Source organism: Chiroxiphia lanceolata, chromosome 3 (genome assembly GCF_009829145.1).
Source record: "Chiroxiphia lanceolata isolate bChiLan1 chromosome 3, bChiLan1.pri, whole genome shotgun sequence".
Lineage (NCBI taxonomy): Eukaryota > Metazoa > Chordata > Aves > Passeriformes > Pipridae > Chiroxiphia > Chiroxiphia lanceolata.
Genome location: NC_045639.1, coordinates 76,838,675 through 76,864,420, shown reverse-complemented (window position 1 = coordinate 76,864,420; position 25,746 = coordinate 76,838,675). Strand labels below are relative to the sequence as shown.

At 36.2% G+C, this 25,746-nt stretch overlaps 1 protein-coding gene across 2 annotated transcripts in view; it reads left to right on the top strand.

The window, feature by feature from the left end:
- The window catches only part of FUT9 (fucosyltransferase 9), a 90,560-nt gene that overhangs the window by 39,974 nt on the left and 24,840 nt on the right, over positions 1 to 25,746 (top strand). The gene's annotated exons all lie outside the window — the stretch shown is intronic.

Here is a 25,746-nt window from a genome sequence, read left to right as displayed (position 1 = left end):
CCATGGTCTTTGATTATTTCTTCTGTAGGATAACTCAGGATTAAGGACTCCTCAGAACATTTCCAGTCCAACTTACTGTTTCCCAGGGCTTTACCCAGCTGGGCCTTGAAAACCTCCAAGGAAGAAGGCAGCACAACCTCTCCACACAACCTATTACACCTTTTTGCTGTGCACAGCAAAAAATCTCTCCATATATCTAGTCTGAGTCTCTCTTGTTTCAATATATATCCATTGTCTCTTGTCCTTCCACTGTTCACCAAAGTGAAGACCAGCCCCACCTTCTCAATGACCTCCTGTAGCTTCTAGTGGGCTGCTGTTCAAACTTCCCAAAGCTGCCTCTTCTCCAGCTATCTCCCTCAACCTTTCTTCAGAGGACGAGTGCTTCAGCTCACTAAGCATCTTGGTGGCCTCTGCTGGGCTCTCTCCAGGTTATTGGTGCCTTTCCTGGAATAGGGGGGTTGAGGGATGAGGAGAGGAGAAGTAAGAGCCTCAGATATGGACACTGTATCTAGATCTGTCTATTAAATATTGAGTAAAGGAGGGGTAATTGCTTCCCTTGATCTTCTGTATGAGTTCCTGTTATTGTAGCCTCCAATGCTGTTGGCCTTGGCTGGCAGGACACGCTGCTGTCTCATGATCAGCTTGCTGTCTTCCTGGAGCACCAGGTCTTTTTTCAGTGAGCTACTCCCCAGTCAATCTCCAGCCTATGTCATCATCATAAGGGATTCTTCCTTTCCAGGTACAAAGCTTAACATTTTCATTAAATGTCAAAGGTTGCTGCTGGCCTGTTCCTCCACCCTCCGTTCCTCCCTCCCTCTCAATGGAAGCCCTGCTTTCAAGCGAACTGAGTTTGGTGCCATCCGCAAACTCAGTGAGAGTGCACCTCATTGCCTCCTCTGGGTTGCAGATAAAGACGTTAAGGAGGAGAGGTCCCCATTTAGACCTCTATGATGATCACTTGTTATTAGCCTTCATATAGACTATGACCTATTTAATGCCAGCCTCTAACACTCCAGCCATCTGTCTATCCTTACAATTTTCAACTCAAACAGTCATAATGTCCTTACTTATATGCAATAACACTGTTAGAGGCATTCAAAAGCCTTGCTAAAAACCATGCTAATGACATCCACTGCTCTGTCATTGTCCACAGATCCATTCACGTTACTATAGAAGGCAATAAGGTCAGTCACGCATGATTTACCACCTGCCTCCAGGGACTACAAGTTTACATGCATTGCTGCCCAGATTAGATGCTTTTATACTGCTAAAATAAGATTAAACAATTCCTCAAACTGGTCTTTTATAGTTCTATGAATTTTTATTCACACTGTCCTTTGTAAACAGAGAACTGTTTTCTTCACCAAGTGTTCAAACACTGTCTATCATCTCTCACAGGAAATTAAAGAAAAAGTTTCAAGTGATAAAAGCATAGTATTGCTGTAAAAAAAGAAGAGCTTCTGATAAACTGGATGGTAGTTGCAGTATCAGGTATCCTGTCATTTTAGGTTGGCTCCTCAATACAACTCAATTTGGGAAAGCTAGCATAGACACAAAAGTTGATTAATGATAGTTAGATTTTTTTGTCAAGTTTGCCATTTTATCTTCCATTAGAATAATTGATAAATCTTCCATTGCCTTTTGTGGAAACTAGGTTATGCTATGAGAACAAAATTCAGGATGTCTCATTCCGTTTTGAGATGCTAGACATTGGAGGCTTATACTGGAAATTGGGTAGTTCTGAAAGGAGAGAGAAAACTTTGCTTAGAATGTTCAACATCTAGAAACTAGTTTCAAATTCTAGAATAATTCATTGGCCCTTGTGACATAGGACCTCTACAATACCTTTGAGGATCATATAAGGACAGAAAATTAGCCAGTGCATTGATTCGAGGAGTTCTTAAGAACTTTTCAAGCTTACACTTAATTCATAGCACTTAATAGTACAATAAACCCGAACAAACAACCCCCCAAAAAGCCAACAATTACAGTGAAGAAAAAATTACATATTTTGGCACTCACCTCTTTCGTTTTGGAAGTCTCTGTTTTCACAGCCTGTTGGATAGTTCAGACTGGTAAGGAAACCCCTTCAGACTATATAACTTGAATATAGCTTAAATTCTTCATACTTAGCCATCTGTAAGTGCTATCCCATTGGCCAGTCTGCAGGTGCCGTTTCCCTATTAAGATATATATTTGCAAGATCCACAATCATCTTCATAAGATTGTTAGAACAGATATTGGTTTACATCATTTGTACATATGCATCTAAGTAGTAAATAAGACTCAAAAACTTTTATTGTCTGTATACATTAAAAACATAAGGTTTGCAGAATGAATCGTGGGTCTCAAAGCCTCCCTCAGAAAGAAATATTAGAGGAAGCAATCTATTCATCAGGGAGAAGGTAAAGGGACTGACCTATAACATAATAACAAGTTAGGAGTATGAATAGGAGAGGGCTAATGGGCGTCATGTTATATATAGCTACAAATGACAGTTTACAGATAGGCACATTCAAAGCAGAAGTATGAGACACGTTTCTCTCAGTGAGAGACTCTAACCACTGGGTCACTTTATGAAGGAAAGTAGTTGATTTTCTGTCCATCATACAACATTTTAAAATCAATATGCGTTTCTTTCTAAACACGTACTGTATTAAACCATAAATTATTGGTCATCGTGTAGATGTTAATGGGTGAGGTCTTTCCGCCTATGTCACATCACAGGTCAGACTAAATGAATGTAGTGTTCTCTTCTGGTCTTAAAATCTATGAAGTGATCAATGGTTGTCACAGGACCACAGCCATGGAAAAAAAGCAATTATTACTCATGGTCAAAAGGAAAAGAAGACACCATGTGACCCAATAGGCCTAGTCAGTCAGTATGAGCCTATGGAGACTCCAAATGCTCATAAGGCAGAATGTGACTATATCTATCCACCCTGTACCTTCTGCTTTTAGATTAAAATTCAGTATTTTGTCATTTTCACTCTCCTGCATAGAATGTAATACATTCGGGTAAGATGTCATTTCATTTCATAGAAAGACACAAGTGTTCAAATGAGACTGGCATTCTAATATATATAAACAATGGGTCCCCTTCCTTCCTGTAATTTGTGATTGCTGCTCTATTTTACCAGTTTTCTGACCTGCCTGTTTCCATCTAAATGCCATTTCTCATTTTTCCTCCCTGCTCCCCCTGCCCCAACCTTGGACTAACACATAATTTACACCTTTGTATTTATTTATGATTTAAGAAAAAGGTGGCTGAAAAAATAGAAAAAAAAATATTGATGATTGAATTACATAACTCAGCAGCAATAAGAGTACGTTTGAAATTCATTATTCTTTGCTTTCCTAAATCTTTTGCACATATTGTGACACAGAGAAGTACTTTTTTTAAAAAAGAACAAAATTAAGAATTAGTATCTTGTTCAGACAGAAAAACTCTGGAAAACCACAATCTGACCTTGTATATTATCACAGAGTCACAGAATTGCAGAGTGATTAGGGCTGGAACGGACTTCTGGAGATCATCTAGTCCAACCCCCCTGCTAAAATAGGTTATATAGGATCGTGTCCAGACAGGTTTTGAATATCTCCAGAGAAGGAGACTCTACAATTTCTTTGGGCAGCCTGTTCCAGTGCTCTGTGAGCCTCAAGGTAAAGAAGTTTTTTATCATATTCAGATGGAACTTCCTCTATTTCAATTCGTGCCCATTTTCCCTTATCCTGCCACTGGCAGCACTGAAAATGTGCTGTCTTAATTCTTTTGTGCTATTAATAATGTGCTATCTTAATTAATTTAGCTGTAAATTAGCCTTCAGAAATCCTGTGCAGTCTTTCTAAAAGGTCACTAGAATACTAATGAATTCTCTTGTCTTCTTTAGATGTTCTGTGTACAAGAGGCTGTGTGGTGAGAAGTGACTGAACTTCCATTGAGGCATTTAATACAAAACTATTTTTCTTGTCATAACTATGTAGGACATGAAATTTAAGGAAAGTGCATATTTTAAAAATATGAGTAAATTTTGCATGCTACTTATAAGGAACACCTATTTTGTTTTCATTATGAAAATCAGTTTCTCCTATTGAGGGCAGGGTACTGTCACAAGATGCTAGTGGAAGATGGATTATTTATAGATAGATATAGATATATAGATATGGATATATAAATAGTTCCAGGATCCTGTGGGAAAAGAGGACAGTGAGACGGAAGGAATATTTCATAGCAGTCTGTGACATATTGCTGGGTGGGGAATACTCTTCCTGTCCCAATCTCATTCAAAAATTCTATTTCAAAAATTGAGTACATGGGCTACTTCTCTGACTTGATGCCTTTTCATGGTTTGTACTTCATAAAAAAAATTCACAAGCAGCTGTATAAAAGGATCTTGTACATACATGGGAATTACATTATAAGGATTAAATTCTTATTATGATGAACAGTTATAACAATCCCACCAAAATGCTATCCATCTTAAAAGAACTGACAATTCAGCCATGATTTATAGAAGTGTGGGTAAAATACTACAATCTTGTTCTCTGGCATTGTATCAGTGATGTGTAGATTAAATGATTCTTAATAATATGCTTTGCTATAGTACAAGGTGACAGGTCTTATAAGAATTATGAAGAATTGTATGACTCCATGATATGCCTTTAAACTGCCAAAGTACGATGTAGCTTATCTGCCTGATTTTACACCAAAATAATTCATAAAACTCCATGAAAATTTGAGCAGAATCATTTTGCCTTCATTTAACCTTAAAGCTTTGTTCTTTCCACAATATGAATTTGGGGGGGAAAAACAAAAGAGAAAAGAGGCATGAAAAAGCTACATAAAATGTTGTCTTTGTTCTGGTAGATTATAAACCCGTATACTTCAAATTCTGAAGGACTAAATTAAAATAATAAGCTTGAGTGCATTAGCTGATGAATCATGCCATATTTCCTTAAAGTTTTGTTGGGAATTATAATGTTACTTAGTATCTGTAATAATGATTTGGGAAGAAAAATAGAATCCAAAAGATATCTTCAGAGCTCTTGCTATCAAGGGTACCAAGAGAAATTTAAAACCTAAACCTCGTGCAACTTGCTGAAAAATACCTAAGAAAACATCATCACAGATAAGAATACTTAGTAGTAAGGAAATATTTTAGAAGCTGTGCAACCAAAATACACATTTTTAAAAAGTAGCTTCACGTGTGGATATATCCCTAGAAGTAGTACCTAAAGGACTAATTAGAAAACATTGTCTCACTATAAGCACAAGCAGTAGCATCAGCAATAGCACCAGTTTAAACCTTATAACTTATTATATCCAAAAAGTTTATTTTATATGTATGATTAATATAATATAGTAATTAGTATATAATTTTTATAACTACATATAAAAGCTTAAATAATTTAAGCTTCAAGTTAACCTTTTAATTTAAAAATCAATTTAAACCTTGAAAACCTTATGGGCTTCATATTACTTTCAGTCCTGAGTGTTTGGTTACAAAGACACTGGTACTCAAAGAAGAAAACAGCATATGCACCCTAGTGCTGTAGGGTAGCCATCTGTGTTGCAGTGTTATTTCAACCAACACCAGGAAGAGTATGTCTGCAGCTCACTGATGTGTCATGTAGAGGCTCCCTGCTCCAAAAACAAGCTCCAGAATGGGAAACATAAGAGAGGCAGAATTGATTTTAGCCAAGTGCCTGAGTAACTATCATTGCAAATCAGGAAAGTGAAAACACCTTGGGGTATTCTCTGCTATTTAAAGCATCATAGTAAGATCACTAAATAAAGGAGAGAGGTGAGTCACATGGGTGTTTGATGACTTGCCATAGATTTCTCTATAGCAACTATCGAAAACTAAGCTAAGGCCTTTCTCAGTACTGACCTTACTTTGGTCAAAATGAACATCACCATTCTTCTCTCCTGCTTTATATGCTTTGTTGCCAGTGCCTTTTTACTCAGGGATTCAGAGTGATAGTATGGAAGTGCTATGCTGATCTTCTAATGTCCTTTTCTGTTAAGAGGAAATATTTACATTCTGCTGAAATTCTGAAAATAATAACCATAAAAATGAAGGGAAGACTGGAATGCAGGACATTAAAGCTACATCAGCACCAGTAAAAAAAGCAAGTTACAATCATCACCTTACACTAGTTAGTTTTTAGTGTGTTTCCTGGCTTGTTTTTCTCTGGTGCTAAGAAATGCTGAAACATGGTTTGGAGTCTCACAAAACAGAGTTAATTCATCTGGCTGTATTGATAAATCTGTCCCACTTCAGGAGAAATAGGTTTGTGCATAGCCATGTGGGCGTAAGCTATCCTCAGGCTCTGGCTTGGGTTTTGGTTTATATGAGTGACCTTAAATTCATTGCCATCAGCCATCTTTCTTGAATCAAATACTTGAACTAGATCTTCGATATCTGACCTTAACTCTGCTGTGCTTGGCTAAAGATCATTTAGAGAGGAGGAGTCTGGTCATACTCATGGGTTTGACCAGAAGTTTCATTAAAAATTTCAGAGCACTTCTGGAAAAAACAACTCGTTGAATTTGTTGCTTCACCAGTTTTGCTTCTGAGAACTCATTATTTTCTTATAGAAAAATATTGAATAAAAATATGCTCCAAAGAGCTACCTGTTTTGTTTCAAGAGCAAAACATTATTTATATTTGAATTATAGGTTTTATTGTGAACAGGAAGTAAAAATTTATTTTACACCATTTCTATTTTTGACTCATGCATTACAAAATTATTTTAAAGTATTATTGATCAGTAACAGCTCATAATTTTGAAAAATGAGACAAAATACATAAAAAAATAACTAATTTTATGATTTAACATTCATACATATCCAACAGTCAGAAGCTGGCTTTCAAAATTGTTGGAACGCTATCACATCTTAATTTAAGGCCAGGTTTGGTGAAGCCATAGATGTATACTTACCTGTGCACTGCCAAATATTATTCTAATGTAAGAAATACTAGTCCAATCCATCAACTGCTTTCATTAGTCTCCTATACTAAAGTTAGGGCTCATTCCTCTACACACCCCTAGTGCTGAGTTAGTGTCTAAGGACAACATATTTATCTCTCAGTATTAACAATAGACAGCATCTAAAACAGAGTAATACATTCAGTCTCTCTGATGTCTCTTTTGTTCACATGATCCAGTATTTCATTTCTCCTCCAGCAGTTCTCATTCCTACGTTTCCTTCCTTTTTTTCTACTACTTCTTTCCTCTTGCTTTACTAGGCTTACTAGACTGTAGTCATGGCAAGTCTTGTTAAAAATAGTTTAGACATCACAAAAAATTCACTAGGTTGTTTCTAAATCAAGTTTTACCCTTCATAATAAAGTCACTTTACAATTTAGATCTAAATCTAGAACAGATCTGCAGTGGATCTATAAGATCTCCAATCTAGATCTAGTTCCAGTGAAGATGCCTCAGAATTCCTGGGTTGCCAGTCAACATTGATCATAATGCTGATTCTTAAGGAACACCTTTCCTCCTCCACTTCAGGAGATTATCTTCATTCCTTCCCAAAATTTCCACAAACCTAAAAGAAAAACTTGTGGTTCGTTCGACTTGCATATTTTTTTTCTCAGTGGATCATCATCAAGTAAATGCTACTACCACTTTGGAGTAATTTTTCCTTCAGCCTCTGGTGTCTGCCTCCTTCTGTTCAAACTGAAATCTTGTCCCTTTGAAGTGTCTTTATGGATAAAAGTAGTGTCTTTAGAAGTCTTGGTAAATAGATGCAGTTTGACACAAGTAGCATAGCATAGCATAGCTATAACAGAACCTTATGAACTTTAATATCCTCATGAGCTCTGATACTTCCCAGTAAAAATATCATGGAATTTACATTCATACAGGGCTCAAGGCTTTAGAAAATACCCAGAAATAGAGAACTATGGACACATCCTAGTATCTCACATTTAAATTCCAATCCCATCTTTATATTCAAATGGTATTTACCAGTACACATACCTTGGTTTCATATTCATGTCTTTTACAGTACACACATTTGCAGAGGGTATATCACAAGCATAAAAGAGATCAGTTCTTAAGTTAATTTATTATTTGTACACTACTGAGACAAATGAAGTTTTGCCTTACTTAGAGAATTGCTCCTGAGAGCAATTCTGTAGGCTGTCTCAGTTAGTAATTGAGGGAAAATGAGAATTCAAGTTACACACCAGAACAAGTCAAAGATTTCAATGAGACTGAGATGAAATAATAAATAATGCATTTTAGCACATCAGTTAAGGCAGTAACTTCATTCACATCATATTCATACAACTACAGCAGCCTCGGAAGTATTAATCTCAAATTTTTACAGAATAGAGCTTATGTTAAACTTAGTTATAGCTTAAATTTTATGTATTTCTCAGACTGCCAGTTTATTTGAAATTTAATGGTAATATTGCAGGAGAGAGCTGTCATTGATAATTACATGTTGGTATGAATTATTTGAATAAAAACCTTATTTGTCAAAATAAGTGTTATGAAATACAGTGTAAATTAATCCAGATATGTTACACTAATAGCTGTTGGCTCTGAACTGGAAGAGGACATCAAGAACAGTAAAAAGAACAGCACTGGATATAGAATACACAACACTCACAGAGTGAGATTTAATTTTAAAGGATGAGTGGTTTCTCTCTCTGTTGGTTACCCTTCGGCATGTTGAACTAATGCACTTCCCTCTCTGCCTGCCCCTTTCACTGTTCAAGCTTTTTCTCCTGATGCAGAATGAAAACTTTAAGGCTTTTTGAATAGTTAAGTGAGCCTATTTGACAACAAGTCTAAAATAATTCCCAATAATCCATATTATGCAGGAGTCTTATTTCTATCAAGTTAAAACCAAATATTTTGTATTCTAAGCAAAATGGAATTAGTTTCTGAAATTTTATCTAAGAAACAGAATTTAGTAGGCATTTAGCTTAGTCGATGTTAGGCACTTAAATAAAAGAAATTTGATTATCATCCAAAATTAAACTCTATCTGAAAGGGAGGTCTAATTCTCTGTCTTCTCCCTCTCTCTCTCTCTCTCTCTCACACACACACACCCTGTCCTGTCAACTTTGTTAGCACATGTGTTTACCAGTGCAAAGTAATTTCAGCACAGCTCTGATGTTTTTACACCAACTTAGCAGACTTGTGAGAGGTTCATTAGATGTAGTACAGTGAGAACAATCCTAAGATTACCAGGTTGCATTATATCTTGTGTCATTCAATAAAAAGGCAATAAAAAATAAGACCTGCCATAATTATTACCATTACTATTTAGAAACTTTATGAAAAGTCTTGAGGCTTCATGTTTTGAAGCTCAAACAAGTGTCTGTAAGATTTGGAGAAAAGACCTAACTGAGGAAAACACATATATATAGAAAAAAAACAGCTATAGGTGTTTCTAGAAATCTTTCTCTAAGCACTGGTTTAAAAGAGGCAAGAGATTGCAGTAGAGTGCCTAGAAATCTGCTACAGAACATTAATTTCTGCTTCATCTGAAAGTGCTTCTGAAAGAGTTGTAAAGATAATTTTTGCATAAAGAATGTGAATCAAATAAAAACTATAGATGTGAATTGAAGATGAAGGATTGACTCCTTATTTAATGAACACTGATTTAATTGAAGCCACAAAAAATAAAATGAAAAAAATCTGGAGTCAAATTGCAGCAACAGGTCAATGTCATGGAGCGACAAAATAGAAAAGTTCAAAGGTGAAAAAGGAAAACATATCTTTTCCAGCTGAATTACAAAAGCAATATAGACAGGAATTACCCATATGCAAATTGGCTGAGACACTGATATTAAATTCATAAAACTCAGCCTATATTGAACCTCCTTCTGGTTATTGCTTTGCTTGTTTTTGCTAAACTCATTAGCTAGACACTTGAGAAAATTTGCACTCAATAATTAAGTGCTCAGTAAATTGCTCAGTCCCTGTGACATGCTATGGTCCAGAACCGGAGTTAAAGAAGAAATAGAATTTTGGAGCTTTGGAGCAAATAAAATTCTTTAACGATGTTATTTCAATTAATAGAACTTACTTGCTGGAACCAAAGTTTCAGGGCAGGTGCACAGAAGGCCTGGGACAGAAACCAGGCATTCACTACGCACTAAAGCAAAGGTGATTGTAGAGGCCAGATGGGTATGAAAATGCTTGTTTGCGTTCACAAATTCAGGCTTTTGACTTGAAAGAACACAGGACTGTGAGCCTTTGGTTTTTTTAGGAAATAACACAGCCCTAGAGAAAGTCTTTTCTAAGTTACTTTTTAGGTTGATGTTGTCCTGTAAATTAGCATAGAAAATGAAACTGAAGTATTTGAAATTAAATACTGCATCTATAAAGATTCCATAGGGTGCAACTACTCATACATGCCAGAATTACTGCATTACAAGATATGTGTATTCTTGTAATGCTTTGCTTTTGAGTAAGATTGCTCAAATCAAACGTTATTCCAGGCACTATTTCCTCTTTATCCTATAAGCAGTTACTTGTGCATGTTCTTGGAGGACTGTGTTTTATTTCATTCCCAGTAAACTATTTCTGTGGAAAACTTCAATAATCAGACTGAAAGTAAAGCACAACTCCAAGTCACTACATGGATCTGCAACATGGTGTCTGTATGACAGCACATTTTAACTACAATGAGCAATATGTTTAGAAATAAACTGTATTTGCTCCAGGAGCTGTTTTCCTTGACACAGCTTTCTTCTTAAAACATGAAAATTAAATCATGTTGTGTCTTTGCACCATTTATTTCTGTTTCTGCTTTTGTCATACAGATTAAAAATCAACAAGGGTTTGTCACTGTATTTATTGTTACTCCTTCGCTACTAATTCCTCTTTGCCATTCCCAAGGTTTGTGCTCTTTTTCACTGCCATTAGTATTATGCACGTGAGTAGATTCTGTCCATTTTACTTGCCAATCCTTCAGTTGCAGAATGTAGTGGTAATTCTGCTAACATGCTCTGCAGGTACCTCAACTGCTTCAAGGTGGGTACTTCAACCTCAAGTTCTTATTCTCATTTCTCCCATGACCCTTATTTCCTCTATGATCTGCTTATACGTCATTCTAAAAACAGCTACAGGTCTCCTACGCTTCCTTTAAATCCCTTTGAATCAGCCGATTCTTCTGTGAAATTTGCAAGAATCTCATCAGTCATATAGCTGCTTAGATATGTTGTATCTATTTATCTAGATAGTGTAATAAATAATCCTGACTTGGATCTGTACTTTAAAACATTAGCAAAGTTGTGAGAAAATCCTCTACTTTTACTGTTCTGTCCTTCTGCCTTCATTCCTTATTCACATAATCATTAAAGTACATGCAGAATAATTTGGCATATTTTCTTTGGGTAAGGTTCCTTGTGGTTCAGCACAAGTATTTGATCATTATTGAGAATCAAATTACAATATTAATTGAGGTTTTACAACCGGGAACACAAACGTATGCTAACCTGCAAAGACAAAAATACACTTTCCCTATATTTGTATTCCTCTAATTATAAATATCATACTAAGAATATATTTTAAAATACTTTCCGTTCATTAAATACCTTAATAATACCTTGAAGATTGTATTCAGTACTTGGAGAAAGTAGTATCTGCTATTTTCAGTCTACAGAATAGGCAGCAAAGTAGCAAATACCAATTATATTCAGGCTTTGAACTATACAAAAAAGAGTTATCAAACAGTATATTAATAGATTACAAATAAGATAGGGATTTATCTGCTAGAGATAAATATATTCTGCTAATGGTGTAATAAATGTGCACAGTGACAATCACTGAAACACATGCATGAGAGCATAAAAGCATGATCAATATAAATCACAAAAAAATTGTGGCTCAGTATAAAATGCATTTAGAATAATGAAAGATAACACCAGCCTAAAAACAGGAATAAAAGGAACTAATAGAAACAAATGACATAATTACAGCATCATCTAGCAGGGCTGGAGATACAGTAGTATTTTATCTGGGAAATGGCATGTGATCCTACAAGTGAAGACACCTATCATGGCAATTCTGAGAACACTGTGAGAGTGTTAGCATCTAACTCCAAAAAAAAATGATTCAAAATGTAAAAACGCTTTTGAAGCACTGCTTCATCTCATGGAGATTTTTCCCTTGTGGAATCACAAAACCCTAATTAAAATGTCTGTGCCTACATACTCTCCAAAATGTGACAGGAATATAATTTTAAGGGATAATTTTGTTTAAGTAAAGTGTGTTTTGAGTCACACAACAAATACATCTGCTCTTACTTTTTGGCTGCTTTTTGGTAGCAGGGACTATCACTGGGATGACTCTACCAGAATCTCTTATCCAGACTGTCAGGACCTGCCCCTTCCTCCCCCGCGTTCTCAAAAGTCTGTGTTATCCCTAGTGACTATGAGGGAAGAAACATATGGAAAGAGAGGGAAGCAGATATTTTGGACTATCATACAGGCAGTAGCCCTTGTTAGAATATCAAAACCCCATGCACAAACAAGTGAAAGTGAGGAAGCCGTTGAGAGTCTGGGATAATTTATGTGTGACAGTGCACATTGATAGCTTATTTCCTCTTACAGAAGGATGTTCATAGAATATTAATGAATGAAAAAAAGAAAAAGGTGGCTGTTAGAGATCTTAAAAACAAGAGCTGAACAGCAGATTCAAATACCGATCTACTGTAGACTAACTTGGAAATTCAAGGAAGTCACTTCTTTAACCTGCGTACAGAAGATACAGATAAACTATAGATAAACAGCTGTAGATAAACATACTGAGATCTAGGAAGTGTCAGCATCAAGGCTGTTTGTCAGCTTCAGTATACCCTCATTTGAATGTGCATAGTAGATCTTTAATTACGTAATCACACACTATTTTTCCCAAAGGATCTCTGACTCAGTCATCACAGAAGTTTGAAAGTTCTCAGTGACTGGTGAAAACAAAGGATCAGCTATTCAAAAGGCACTGTTGTACTAAAAGAAAGCTGAAGGATTTTTAGCCAATAGTATAAAACTGATACAAAAGAAATTTATTTTTCCTTTATAGAGATGAAGTGTGTGAATATGTAGGAGTGGTATCAGAGTGTCTAAATACCAGTAAATATTTGACATGGAAGTTGATTGGAAGTATTCATTTTTCTTAAACTATTTTTAGAATATTTAAGTACTTAAATTGCAACAAACTTTAAAAGGACCAAGCTGTTTGACTTCTATTAATGTTAATAGTAGGTGCCCAAATAACTTCTGCAACACCACAAGTTTACCTCCTTATTGCATCTTATAATAGAGATTATAATGCACAGTTTGAAACAAATTATAAGACAACCCAGTTACACAGACAAATTATAAATAAGTAAATAACTTTAGCTGTATATAATTGCTAGTCAGTAGAGCAGCTGGAGCAAAAAAAAGTTATGCTAATTTCAGTGCCAAGAAGATAGCAACAGTAAGATAAGAATATTGTGTATGATCAGGTAGTTTCAGTATGTGGAGCATAACTGGAGGATTATCAGGGACAGGAAACCACACTGCTCCCATTCAGTCCCCATCCACAATATTTTTGTCTGATTATGATTTATTGTCTTTCCCAATGAAGATTATTCACCATCTAGAAGAGTCTATAGATGACCAAAACCAAGAGACAGGAGGCCAGACCTGAGGAATAATTTCAAATACTTGGCTCGCTTACTCCAGAAGTTGGATAAATCAAAAGCAATCATCCCATTACCCAGGATTTTTGACAATGTTCTGAATGCAAAAAACAAAGGGAAGCAGTGGCCTAAAAGTCATCTTCCAAACTCACAAGGCCATGTTATTTATAATAGCTAGAGCTAATACTTGATATATTCAGGTAAAAGATTTTTTTCAGTTCCTTGCCAATTTTTATCATTTAAACTGGATTTTTCTGTGTCAGATGTTTCAGCTCATGCATGCTCAATTTCTATGAAAAAAAATTGAGTTAAACTATAAATATCATATGCCAGACCTGTACAGACTGAAAAGGACTTTCTCCACAGTTTTTTCTCTCAGATTCTATAGGTCACTCTGACACTGGAGGCAAAGAGCACAAAGACTGTCTCTCTTGTGCGTAATCTTCTCCAGGCAAATAATCAAATTGCTGATCAGAATTTAAAAAAATAAACAAACAACCAAGATTAATCCACCTTCTATTATTATAGTCTTTCCATAAAATGGAAATTTCTTGGTCATTTCTAAGCTAGTAGATGCTATGTTGTCCAATAAACCTCACTTCCATCTGGTTTTAACTTCCACCATAGACAGGCCTGGTAAAATTGATTCATGAGTGCTGGACCTGAAGTGTGACTACTTTGCCTGCTGTCTACAAAGCAAAGCTCCCTAATCAGAAAGTCAATTTTAAAGGCACTGACTTTTCTGCATAGAAAACCAGTATGGTATGAATGCATGAAGTAGATCTAAATGAAAGGAAGAAAAAATCTTCAGAGGCGAGACAGTCATTTGGTAAGATCCATGCAAGTAATTTAAAATATAAGCCACACAAATCTCATTGGGTTGTCTGCATTTTCAGATTCTATCAAAGGGAAACCTGGAAACTTTTTCACTGTGTGTTACTCCATTACTTATTTTATGTCCAGTGATGGAGCTATTTCAGACTGTTATCCTCTAAGTTGAAATAGCTAGGCAATCTTTGCTTTGTGCAATTCATAGGTTCTTAATCTGCAAGAAAACAGTTTTATTTCTGTCTTTCCAGTCTCATTCTAAGATTTTTTTATGTGTGTGTGTTTAAATAAGTCTCAAGTTCTAGGTATCGCTACCTGACCTGTTCATTTGACTTTATTTTACCTATAAAAATTTTTACCTGCTTTATTTATTCTGTGGTTTTGTGTCAAAAGCAGCATAGTTGGCCTTAGTTTTATCTTGATAAATTGCTAAATAAGTGTGGGTTTGAACTACAACTTTAATTATGGTCAAAGCGTAGAGGGATAATCCTGGTTTATGAAGATAATGAGACTTGAGTGGTGTGACTACAAAAAGGTCCAAACCAGAATTTCATGCATCTGCTGAACACTTTAGATGATTAATTTGCATCTTAACAGTGTATCATGAACACCGGTGAGTTTAAATCTATGAAGAGATTACCCATGAACTAGCAGGATTTTTTTAAAATGTATTTCATGCTTTTATTTAAAACTAAGCATTCCACCTCTGAAAGAGGTGCTGTTTATAAGTGAAATTGCAAACCTGAATCATAGGGACCTTTACTGTTAGTTCTTGTAAATCATGTCTTCATCATTTTGCAACTTTAAAATTGAAGATCTCTAAAAAATATTTTAACGTAAATGTTAAGAGGTTTATGTATTTATTTTATTTCCTTCAGTACTCCTTTTCTCACCATCTGCTGCCAGATTATAATGAAATACGAGTGTAGTTCTTTCTCCAAAACATTAAGGAACACTTTAGTGCTTTGTTTTTTTTAATTATGGAAAATGTCCCTTACCTATTCCATTCCTGTATTTGTAGTTGGACTCCTCTGAAAGGCAATCATGCCTTCTTTGGTAACACAAAAGTGTCAAGTAGGACAGTTGCACAGATTCATTTTCAGTTTACATATTGTTTGAATATTCTAATTCCTGTGCATAGGTGCAGAAAAAAACTACCATTTTTGCAGTGCAACTATTTTGATTGGATAAGTGTTCAAGTCTCCACTAGCTGTATCGTTCATATCACTCCTATGTGGAGGACACACTAACAAAAGAACAAACATGAGCTGGTAAGAACTGCCCATTTGCAACATTAAGAGCCTTTCACTTCAGAGAAAAATTCCATACAATTGGATTCAAGCATTTTATAATTCTCTGGAAGAGAAGTCTTCTACATATAAAATCTATGCTATATCACTTCATCTTCTTAGGTGGATGAGAGGGAAATGCAGCAAAAACTCACTTATCTTGTGCTAGTTCTAATACTGCCAACTCATGTGTGTCAGTTTTAAGGAATAATAACTGGAAAGAGTGAGCAGGGAACAGCTGTGAGGAATATAGTTTGCCCTAATACATACCGATGAAAATTCTGGGGCCAACACATGTCAGGCTTGTACTGTGTAGCACTGCAGAAATATAGCAGAAATATAAAGTTGCTATATATTCCCGAGACAACAGTTCTCAAATTCTAAGATAATATTTTCCATAAATCTCAGCCTGTCTTCACTGTTTGTGTAGAGTATTCTTTCCCTCTGAGCTCCTGTAGCCTTGGATAGTTGCCAGCCTGCTAGTAAATAACCTGATCATGCAATCCTTATCCAAAGAAATCTGTTGTTGATTTTTATTAAACCTCTTCTGTTATCTATCATATTTACCTACATGTAGCTACAATGTCTTCAAAGGACACAGGATACAGACATATGTGCTGGGGACAAAATTCTTATAAGTCTCGATTTGGGAATTGGTCGTTAACTTTTCAATCAAACAGAACTTCCAGAAGAAAATCACATTTTTTTAATATATTATGTAGCCAAGCTACTATGATCTTGTCCTAATCTAAGCTAATGTTGACTTTTTTTGTTTTAGATTGAGGCACCAAAAATTTTAGTACTCATATGTAGGTGTGAAGAATGATGTGCATGTGTCTGGATTTTGCCTTTTGCAAACCAAAAATGGGGCACTTGAATCCAAATTGTTTCAGAACAATATTCTCTAAATAACTACACAAAGATGATTATTGACTTATAATTACTCCTGTGAAATGTTTTTTCATGTGCTTAGCCTTCACACGTGAGTAACAGTTGGTAGAATTACCAACATGGATTCATGTAAATGTTTTTTATAGTTCCTTTAGAAAGTTAGTACAATAAGGAATACTAACATCTTTACAGTATTTTGAATTGTAGAGAAACACAGAGTGATTCTAGTTATTAAATTATACCAAATGTCTGGCTTATATTGCAAATAATATTAAAATCTATTTTGTGTCTTTAAGTAGTTTAATTAAGAAAGTATAGATAAACTGCCTTTTTTGTGAGCTGAATAGATTTATATCATAACTAGTTAGATAAAAGCCTATGAAAGAGCATAAGAAAAATCATATTATCAGTTAAGAAAATAGCAAAAAGATCACTTCTAGGAAAAAAAACAACACCACTGGGATCAGAATAAATTGGGACAATGGAAAAGAGGCAGAAAACTGACAAAAATACAAAGTCAAGTTAAGATTACCCATGGATAACAACTGCAAAAAAAAAAAATAGATATGGGGAATGCCATTTCCTCTAGAAAGATGAAGGAAATTATCTGATCTTTTAAAAGTAACAGAGAAGAACACATAGTGGAAATGGCTTTCTCAGCTCTTTCAATGAGCAAAGTGGATTGACTGTCAATCATCTTAACAATGCAGGAAGAGAAACTACATGAGGTTGAGCAGCAGATTTATTTTATAAAAGGACTAGAGATTCACTTTGATAATTTTTTAAATTATTTAACTTTATATATGAGCTGAAATTATAGTCAGCAAAAGAAGATAAAATGGTACATAGTTGCGAAACATTCTAGTTCTTAATAAAGACAATTATGTAGTATATTACACATTTTTTTAATAGAGCACAAGTAAATTTTAATCTGTATTTCAATTATATTTAGATGCTTACTGGAGTTTACAGAGGTGCTTATTGGTATTTTTGTGCATATATGAACCATGAAAGAAATTATTAACAACCAACACTTTAATGTAGGAGGGCTTTCACATCTCGAGAGACTAGTCCCATTCTAGAGAGTATCATGCAGCCTGATTCCCATCAAGAGGATTTAAATAGTGTCAACGTCAATAACGAACTGGCTTTCTTGGATGAAACTGGAGAAAGTTTAAAAAGGCTTACAAGACTTACAGAGTTCTTTCCTGAAGAAAAGAGGGCTCTCCCAGCAGATCAGAAGCAGCTAGGGGCCGTGTCATTTAGAGCCAAAGTTGCCATGCTAGTTGTATACTTGAGTTAGCAGGTAAGGGAGATAAGTCTATACTAACCCAGACAAGTGCTATTGAAAATCCCAGTTCTGTTACTGAGCATCATATGTGGTACTCTGTGTCCATGGCCATCCAAATACTCTGTCTGTTCTCAGTGTTGAAGTCATGAGTAGTTCTGCTTAGTTTCAGTGTGAACATTCAGAAGGCTCAAATAGAAAATATAATAATTTCTGAGTCTAAGTTCAAGGTAGAATCCAATCTTCCCATGTGGCTGCTTCTGCTTTGAAGATGAGGATTTTAGGGCAACATAAGTACTCTGGCTTTATGCCTGCTCAACACAGGGAGAATTTACTTCTTATCTTTTCAATTATCTCCAGGTCAAACAATATATTTACTGAGTACATACAATTGAGCATATTGGCTGGAGACCTCTAGAACACTCTTTCTTAGGTGAATGTTGTAAAAACAAAGCTCTGTGCTCCCAAGATATGCAGGACATGAACCCTTCTGGCTTTGGTTTCAGACTACCTCCATGTCTTTCATACTTTTGCCTGACAAGTTGCAACAGGGGAAAAAATAGAAGTTATCAATGTCTTTCCACAATGAGTTACTGCTTGTTGGCCTGGTCGCTCTTCACTGAGACTACTTGCTCCTACTTGAACTTGATGATCTTAAAGGTCTTTTCCAACCTTAACTCTGAGTGCTGTACTCTACAGTCATGAATCCTCTGCATTATAGGAAGAAAATGTCAGTTAACACCTTATTTGGTAGCCAAGTTCAGGAGTTGGGCTTCAGAGCCTTTATTCTAGTTTCAGAGACATGACTACCTACCACCTGAAGATGCCTAATCATAAGAGAAATGGAGATGTAGATTCACCCTCCTCTGGACTGGTTTAAGCATGAAAGTGTTTCACCTGCTGACAGGTGCAAATCCGTCTTGTGCATATCTAGATGTCCCATTCATTCAAGGAAACAGGGACACCTGACTTTGTATTGCAAACCCCACCCCGGGTGCTCCACTTCGCAGTAGCACAGTGCGTTCCTCACTGCAAACATTACACTTGGCTCCAAGTGTGTGAGTTTCAGGCATTGCAGCATTAAACTGTAGTTGCCTGAACCCTTTCCTAGTTCTTAAGACAAGTGACCCTGAGCACTGTATTCTCTCACTCTCCAGTTTCCTTTCATTAGAAAAAAAAATAAGTACAAAAATTGCCACTAGAGTTGGATTATAATTGACCTTCTACAGAAAGAAAAAGCATAATTCTACTGAGAAAAGCCAGAAAAAAACCAGCCACTCTGCTGCCTGCAAAAATGCATGGAAGATGTATATGACTTCAGAGCAGAAGAAATTACTCTTAACTCCTATGCAGGATTTATTTCAGAAAGTGTTTAAGATTATTTCACCTTGGAGATTAATGTTAAAAGTGAAGTGAGTAGTTGCAGGACGGAAGGCTGATTTGTGAAATGTAATCTGGAATGGAAACTTTTAGTTTAGGTAAGAGTTATAGTATTCTAGGCTGATGTTAGGGCTATTTTGCATTTAGATAATATATTTGTGGTTTGATGGAGAAAAATGATGGGAAAATCGGTAAGGAAATTATGTAACTCAGGAGCAATGCAATTATTGAGACATAATTCACAGAAGCAGCAACCTGTAATTGGCTATATGCGCCTGTTGGCTTCTACTTGTAGAGTATAAATGCATTTTATAAAGCTCCCTTCTCATCTGTGCTTTAAGGGTATATATCCTGTAGCAAAGGTCTCTTCATTAAAAGAGTCAAGGAGACAGCAGCTTCATTGTGGTGGCCACACTACAGACGGGGAAAGAGAAGACGATGCTGGCCTCCATGGCAGCCCAGACAGTATCCGCTCAAGCTCTTAACACCTCAGAGGTTATGTGCAAAGTTAGTTGTCTACTCAGGAAGATAATAAATAATGCAATTTATTTAAAGACTTCAGATTGTTCAGGGTGTTCATTAAGCACAGGGCAAATAGAAATCAGTCTGGAGACTGAAGACCGTGCTGAGAAATATTTGCTCTATAGAAAAATCATAAAGCACACTGGAAAGAAAGGGAATAAATTGAGGAACAGCGGTAAGAACATTGACCTAGTGTGTGAACACAGGAATACTCTGTGTTTTTCTTACCGAGATGATCCATCCCTTTTCACCATCACACTGGATTGCCATTAGGCAGTACTTGCAGATTGTTCAGGCAATCCAAATAGTATGAAAACCAGTGACCCCTTAGCTTTGCAAGGAAAAATTTTAAGTTCCTCCCTTTCCATTGCCCTTGTTGCCATGTTAGACCATGTTGTTCCTCCAAAGCAGTTTAAATTGCGTTTTCTTGCTATTGCTGCTAAAGCCCTCATCTGCTGTCTTGGCGTTTTAACCAGGCTTCTCACTGCACTCCTCTGCTCATATAAAATACAGCTGCCAAAATAGCCATGTCAGTTGTTATGACAGGCTTGCCTTTGCTCTGAAGCTCTATTTTCTTGTCCTGTTTCCTAGTACATCAGAGCCAGCCTTTATGGTTTTGCCATTGCATTCACCTTGGAACATGTCCATTTTTATTCACTTAGCTGCTGTGGTCGCAAACACCTTTCAGGTTCCCTCTGGGTAAACCCTTTGTGCTACAATAGGTTCCTCAAATTAATCTTCCCAATAACAGCTAAGGAAAGAAAAATAAAAAAAAAGACCAAAAAGGGAAAGTTACCAAAAGAGAGTACTCTGATATGAATTCACCAGCAAATTGGATGGCTGGTACAGATCTATTTTAAGCTTTCTAAAGGAATTGAGACATGTGTACTTAAATGCATAATCTTACTTCCGTTATTTTTGTCTTATCATTTTTATTTTGTCTGCCATCATTTATTGTATTTTGGCTCAGGAAAAATACTTCTTGTGGCAAATTTTCCCCCTGCAAGGGAATGTTCATAATGCAAATACAATTTAATTTTTTTTCTGATGGATTACTCCAGGAACTTGAGAAAAGATATGTTGTTACTATGATATTTTAGAAACTATAACTAAATGGTACATGATCCAGTTAAAGTATATCTTTATAATGGAGTGGGTTCTGTGGAGATATAGTTTTGAACTATATTAAAGAAGTTTGAGCTGCCTGATGACCCAAATCAACTCATTTATGTAGCAGGTTCTGTCCATCATCTATTACATAAGCACGACATCACTCCTACACAAAAGTGCAGGGCAACTTCCACTGAATAATAAATAAATATAAATAATAGTAAAATATATTGTATAAAAAAAAAGTGTTTCTGATTTCCAATCTGAGCAAAAGTGACCATTTTACTGATGATATATAGCCTAGATTAGAGCCATCAGGAAATAACTTCCATTTACAGTCTTAACCCTACTATTTTTCACGTGTTCTATCGTACAACCACCATTCACATGTATTTAAGTATTTGTCATGTAATGTAATGCACTCTAACATTGCCTTTCTATATATATTAGCTAACATTTAAAAAAGAGTCTTTAAAATAACAGCAGAAAAGCATCTTTCAGCCCAATCTGAAATCCCAGTTTTGCAGATACAAGAACCTTACCTTTAATTATTCCATTTATGATCTATAAGAGAATCGAGCTTGCTAATTAGTCCCCAAGCTCACATTTGCAGGAGGAAACTCAAAAACACCTGAAAAAAAGGATACGTTAAGCAACCTGACCTTGACTCTATACTCCATACATTATGCTAGTGATGTCTTTGTAAACTGTTGTTTCAGCTGGGCTAATGAGTACAATTCCTAGACAAGATCAGACAGAGCTCAGGAGAATGCAGGTGACTCAGAGCTAATGGGATATCAGATGGAGAAAAAAAAAAAAAACGAAGACACACACTCACTTTTGATTTCCCTGAGGGGGTAAACTGAAACACTGAGAGAAAAGTCTCTTGGAAGAGAGGGAGTGGAAAAAAAAGTTGTTGGTAAGTATAGAGAGTTAAGAGGGTTTGTGCTGCTATGCATTTTCAATATTTTCTGTAAGAAACTGCTCAGAGTATCCAGAAGAGTGTCTCATTGCAGCAAGTAGCTGCTAATTCCATTTTAAGTTAGTATGTATTCCTGCAGTACAGTTTTGGCCTTATAAGCACATATCTAATGAATGCTCTAAGCCAAGTGTTCTTCAGCTGCTTGAAGGTAAAGGTGTGCAGCACAGTTGTTATCCTCTGGAGCTGCACTCAAAAGCCTGTTGTGTATTTGGCACAGGCCTGGCTATATCTTTAGCAGACCAGACAGTTTTCATGCAAGCTACAATACTTAGTTGAAATCCTTGCCCTACACAGTGGCAAGCTGGGTCTATTCAAAAGGCTTTGACCTGAGTTTTGAAGCATACTGGCATACTCCAGACAAAATCAGGGGCGAATCAAGAGGCATTTTACTGAGATAGTCAATGATAGTGAACTAAGAGAAAATCTTTTAGTGTGCACGAACCAGATAAAAATCAATTTTTTGCACATTTGTTATCCTTAAAACACAAGAAACCTTATATTTGTCTGAAAATACCTAAACTACAAGTGAAATATTTAATGGGTTCAAAATGACTAGGAAAGGGCAAAAAGGCTATGAGTTAGCAAAAGAAGAGACCTCAAGTTTTGCATGTTTGGTTATTTTTCCTGGAGGTCAGACTGGAGAGGTGTGACAAACACAGGGGAAAGTTAGACAGAAAGGAATGCAAAAAAGGGCTAAACATGTTGTGCCTTTTTGGTACTCTATTTGCATTTCTTCATTCTGTTGCTTCAAATCACATCTGACACTTACTTAGTTATATTAATCTGATAGATTGCAAATATGTATCCAGGGCTGTAAATGTAATTGATATGTTAAAAATATAAGCTGAAGCTTCTGAATCCTGCCCTCATAAGGACATTCCAAATTTTTTAACCTGTAGGTCATAAATAGCGGGGATTTTTTACTTTGCATTCTTACTTTGCTCAACACATTATTCAACATTATTATGGTTCCAATCTGTCATTTTCACTTGTCATGGCCAGTGGCTGTGATACCCATAGCTGTCATTCAATAATATGAAATTGTACTTTTTTCCTCCTTGTATTATTTTCTGTGAATTTAAGACTGGACGCACTGATAATTATTTTATTCTTTTTGAGCCAGACAGATTATGATTCTGTCCTGAAAAGACTGTTTGTCACAGTAAAACTTATTCATAGTTCTCCTCAAAGCCCCATCCAATCTGACCTTGAACACTTGAAGGGATGGGGCATCCACAGCTTCTCTGGGCAACTTATTCCAGAGTCTTGCCACTGTGATAGCGAAGAATATCTGCCCAACATCCAGTCTAAACCTACTCTCAGTTTAAAGAGAGTAGGTTAATCATCTTCGTGGTCCTGCTCTGGACTCACTCCAACAATGTCCTTCCTGTTCTGAGGACCCCAGACCTGGACACAGTACTCCAGGTGGGGTCTCACAAGAGCAGAGTACAGGGACAGAACTTCCTCTCTCAACCTGCTGGCCGTGCTCCTTTTGATGCAGCCCAGGATGCAGTTGGCTTTCTGGGCTGCAAGGGCACATGAAAGGCACAAGACTGGAGTAGCTTCAGAACTATTCCTTGTTTGACTCTTTTTCATGTTATAGAATTAGCAGGACTTTATTTGCTCATCAAGGCAAATAAATACAAGCTTCCCCAGGCAGCCAGGCGTGATGATGCTTGCTTACTACTGGGCAGGGTCTAGGGTTACTCAGAAACAAAGTTTCCAACTCCAAAGCTGATACAAATACGAGAGATTCAAGCCACCAGTGAAGATCTTTCCTATATGGCATTTATATAGGTTAGGGTATTTAAAACTGTCTATTTTTACACTGCCGCTGAGGAAATAAGAGAGGTCATTTAGACAGTTTATTCAAGCTTCAAGAACCCAGACAGCTTGCACATAGCGTAATCTGCTTGTAGTGTCATTGCAAAATCATAGGCTAATTCCTGTTTGTTACCCCTGTGTTAAACACCATAGTGGATGGTGTCCCAAGGCTCATCCAACTAATCTTCCTTTTACAGGGGACATCTTTGTTCGTGAAGACATGAATCAAATGCATTTGTGAAAATTTGCTATTAAGCTTTGAGGTTGATATACTCCCCTTTTAGTAGCATCATCCTCAGACACTGGAGTAGCATAACTAAAATCATTGTATTTCTCACTCTTCTGTTCTAAATCTGCTGGGTGCCTTGCTAGGATATAATGGAATCTTGCTTTCTCTTTTTCCTCCAAAGTAGTTCCATGAGCTCATTGTTCTCCAAATTTTACCTCAGGTCTACAGCTAAAATCACTTTTCCTTGCATATATGTAGGGAGAGACCACAGCTGAGCTGTGAGCTAACCCAGGCTTTGCTGTGTGCCTGCCCTTGATCAGAAGCAGATGTTGGTAGAAAGAACTCATCAGATAAGACATGGTCACAGGGATAGCAATCATGTACTCAATGCCTCATGCCTTTTATAACCAGAAAGGATGTATGCACCTTCTTCCAGGTTGTGTTGACAAGTAAATAAGGTGGGAAGTTCCGCTTGCTCAGCTGCATCAGATGTTTAAAGTTGAAGACCTTTTTCACCACACCTAAATTTAAAGTAATAATTCATGAAGTATAGCCAATAATGTAAGGAAAATATTAGAATCAAAAACACCATTCACCCCTGTATACTGAACTACGTAGGAAATTTTTAAAGATATTTGTTGTCAATTACTTCTTGATTCAAAATGGCAGTACAGTTCATCACGAATATTATTCTGTAATTTCTCTGAACAATTAGTCAGCATCAATTATAGTGAATTTGGTACACCTTTGGAGCACATATGTAGACTTTTTCTTTTAACTACTGCTTGCGAGGTTTGCTGAATATGCTATCTGAGGCAACTAGATTCAGCAGCTGTGTGGGCCAGACTTGTGCTTCAGGACCTCATCATCTTCAAAACAAATCTTGTCTGTTACCCATGAGTATATTCACCAGCTTGACCAGAACCAGAAAATTGTAGGGTTTTTTTCAGTCTCCAAGACCTGCATGCTAAGCCTGCAGACAATGTGCTCTGTGCTGTTTTGGGGGGTTTTTATACTGTAAGATTGTGGTAAATATCTGGAAGGCACTCTTTACTCATCCTTCTGTGGAACTGGCAAGTACAAGCAATGAAGGTAGACTTGAACAATATTGTTCTCCACTGCTTCTGAGAGTAATTTGGGAATGAATTAGATTTAAGAGACAAGAGAAGGACTTTACATTTGTTACTCGATACATTTCAGGCAAGGTAGTTCTTGGATGCAGGACTATAAAAAGTAAAGATTTTTGTACAATAAAATACCCAGGGTCAAATATCAAAGCTTTGTAATAGCAAAAGAATATTAATTGGTCCTCATGCTCTGCAATTCTATCTGTATTCTTTCAGAAGATATAAATGTTAAACAAATAATGCCCACAATATCTCAGCAAGATGACTGTCATTATTTCCATTTTATAGAAAAACTGCAGAGCAGAATAATTAAATACTTTGGTTAATGTCAGAGTAGGTCTGCTGAAGATGTGCAAATATAATCAAACTGCTGATTCTCAGTTTGGCTTTTTAGCTGAAGAACAGATTTTTTCAGCAACACCTCTCTCACTCATTATACATCTCTTGCATAGTCTAAATTAGGAGTATCATTAAGAAGTCAAGATAATCACCTTGCCTCCTTTTTAAAACTATTTGCTATTTTATATTGAATAGATTCAAGCAGTTTTCTCATACGATTATGATGGCAAAAAAATCTAAACACAAATCTGAAAATAATCATGCTGATTCTCCATGTTTT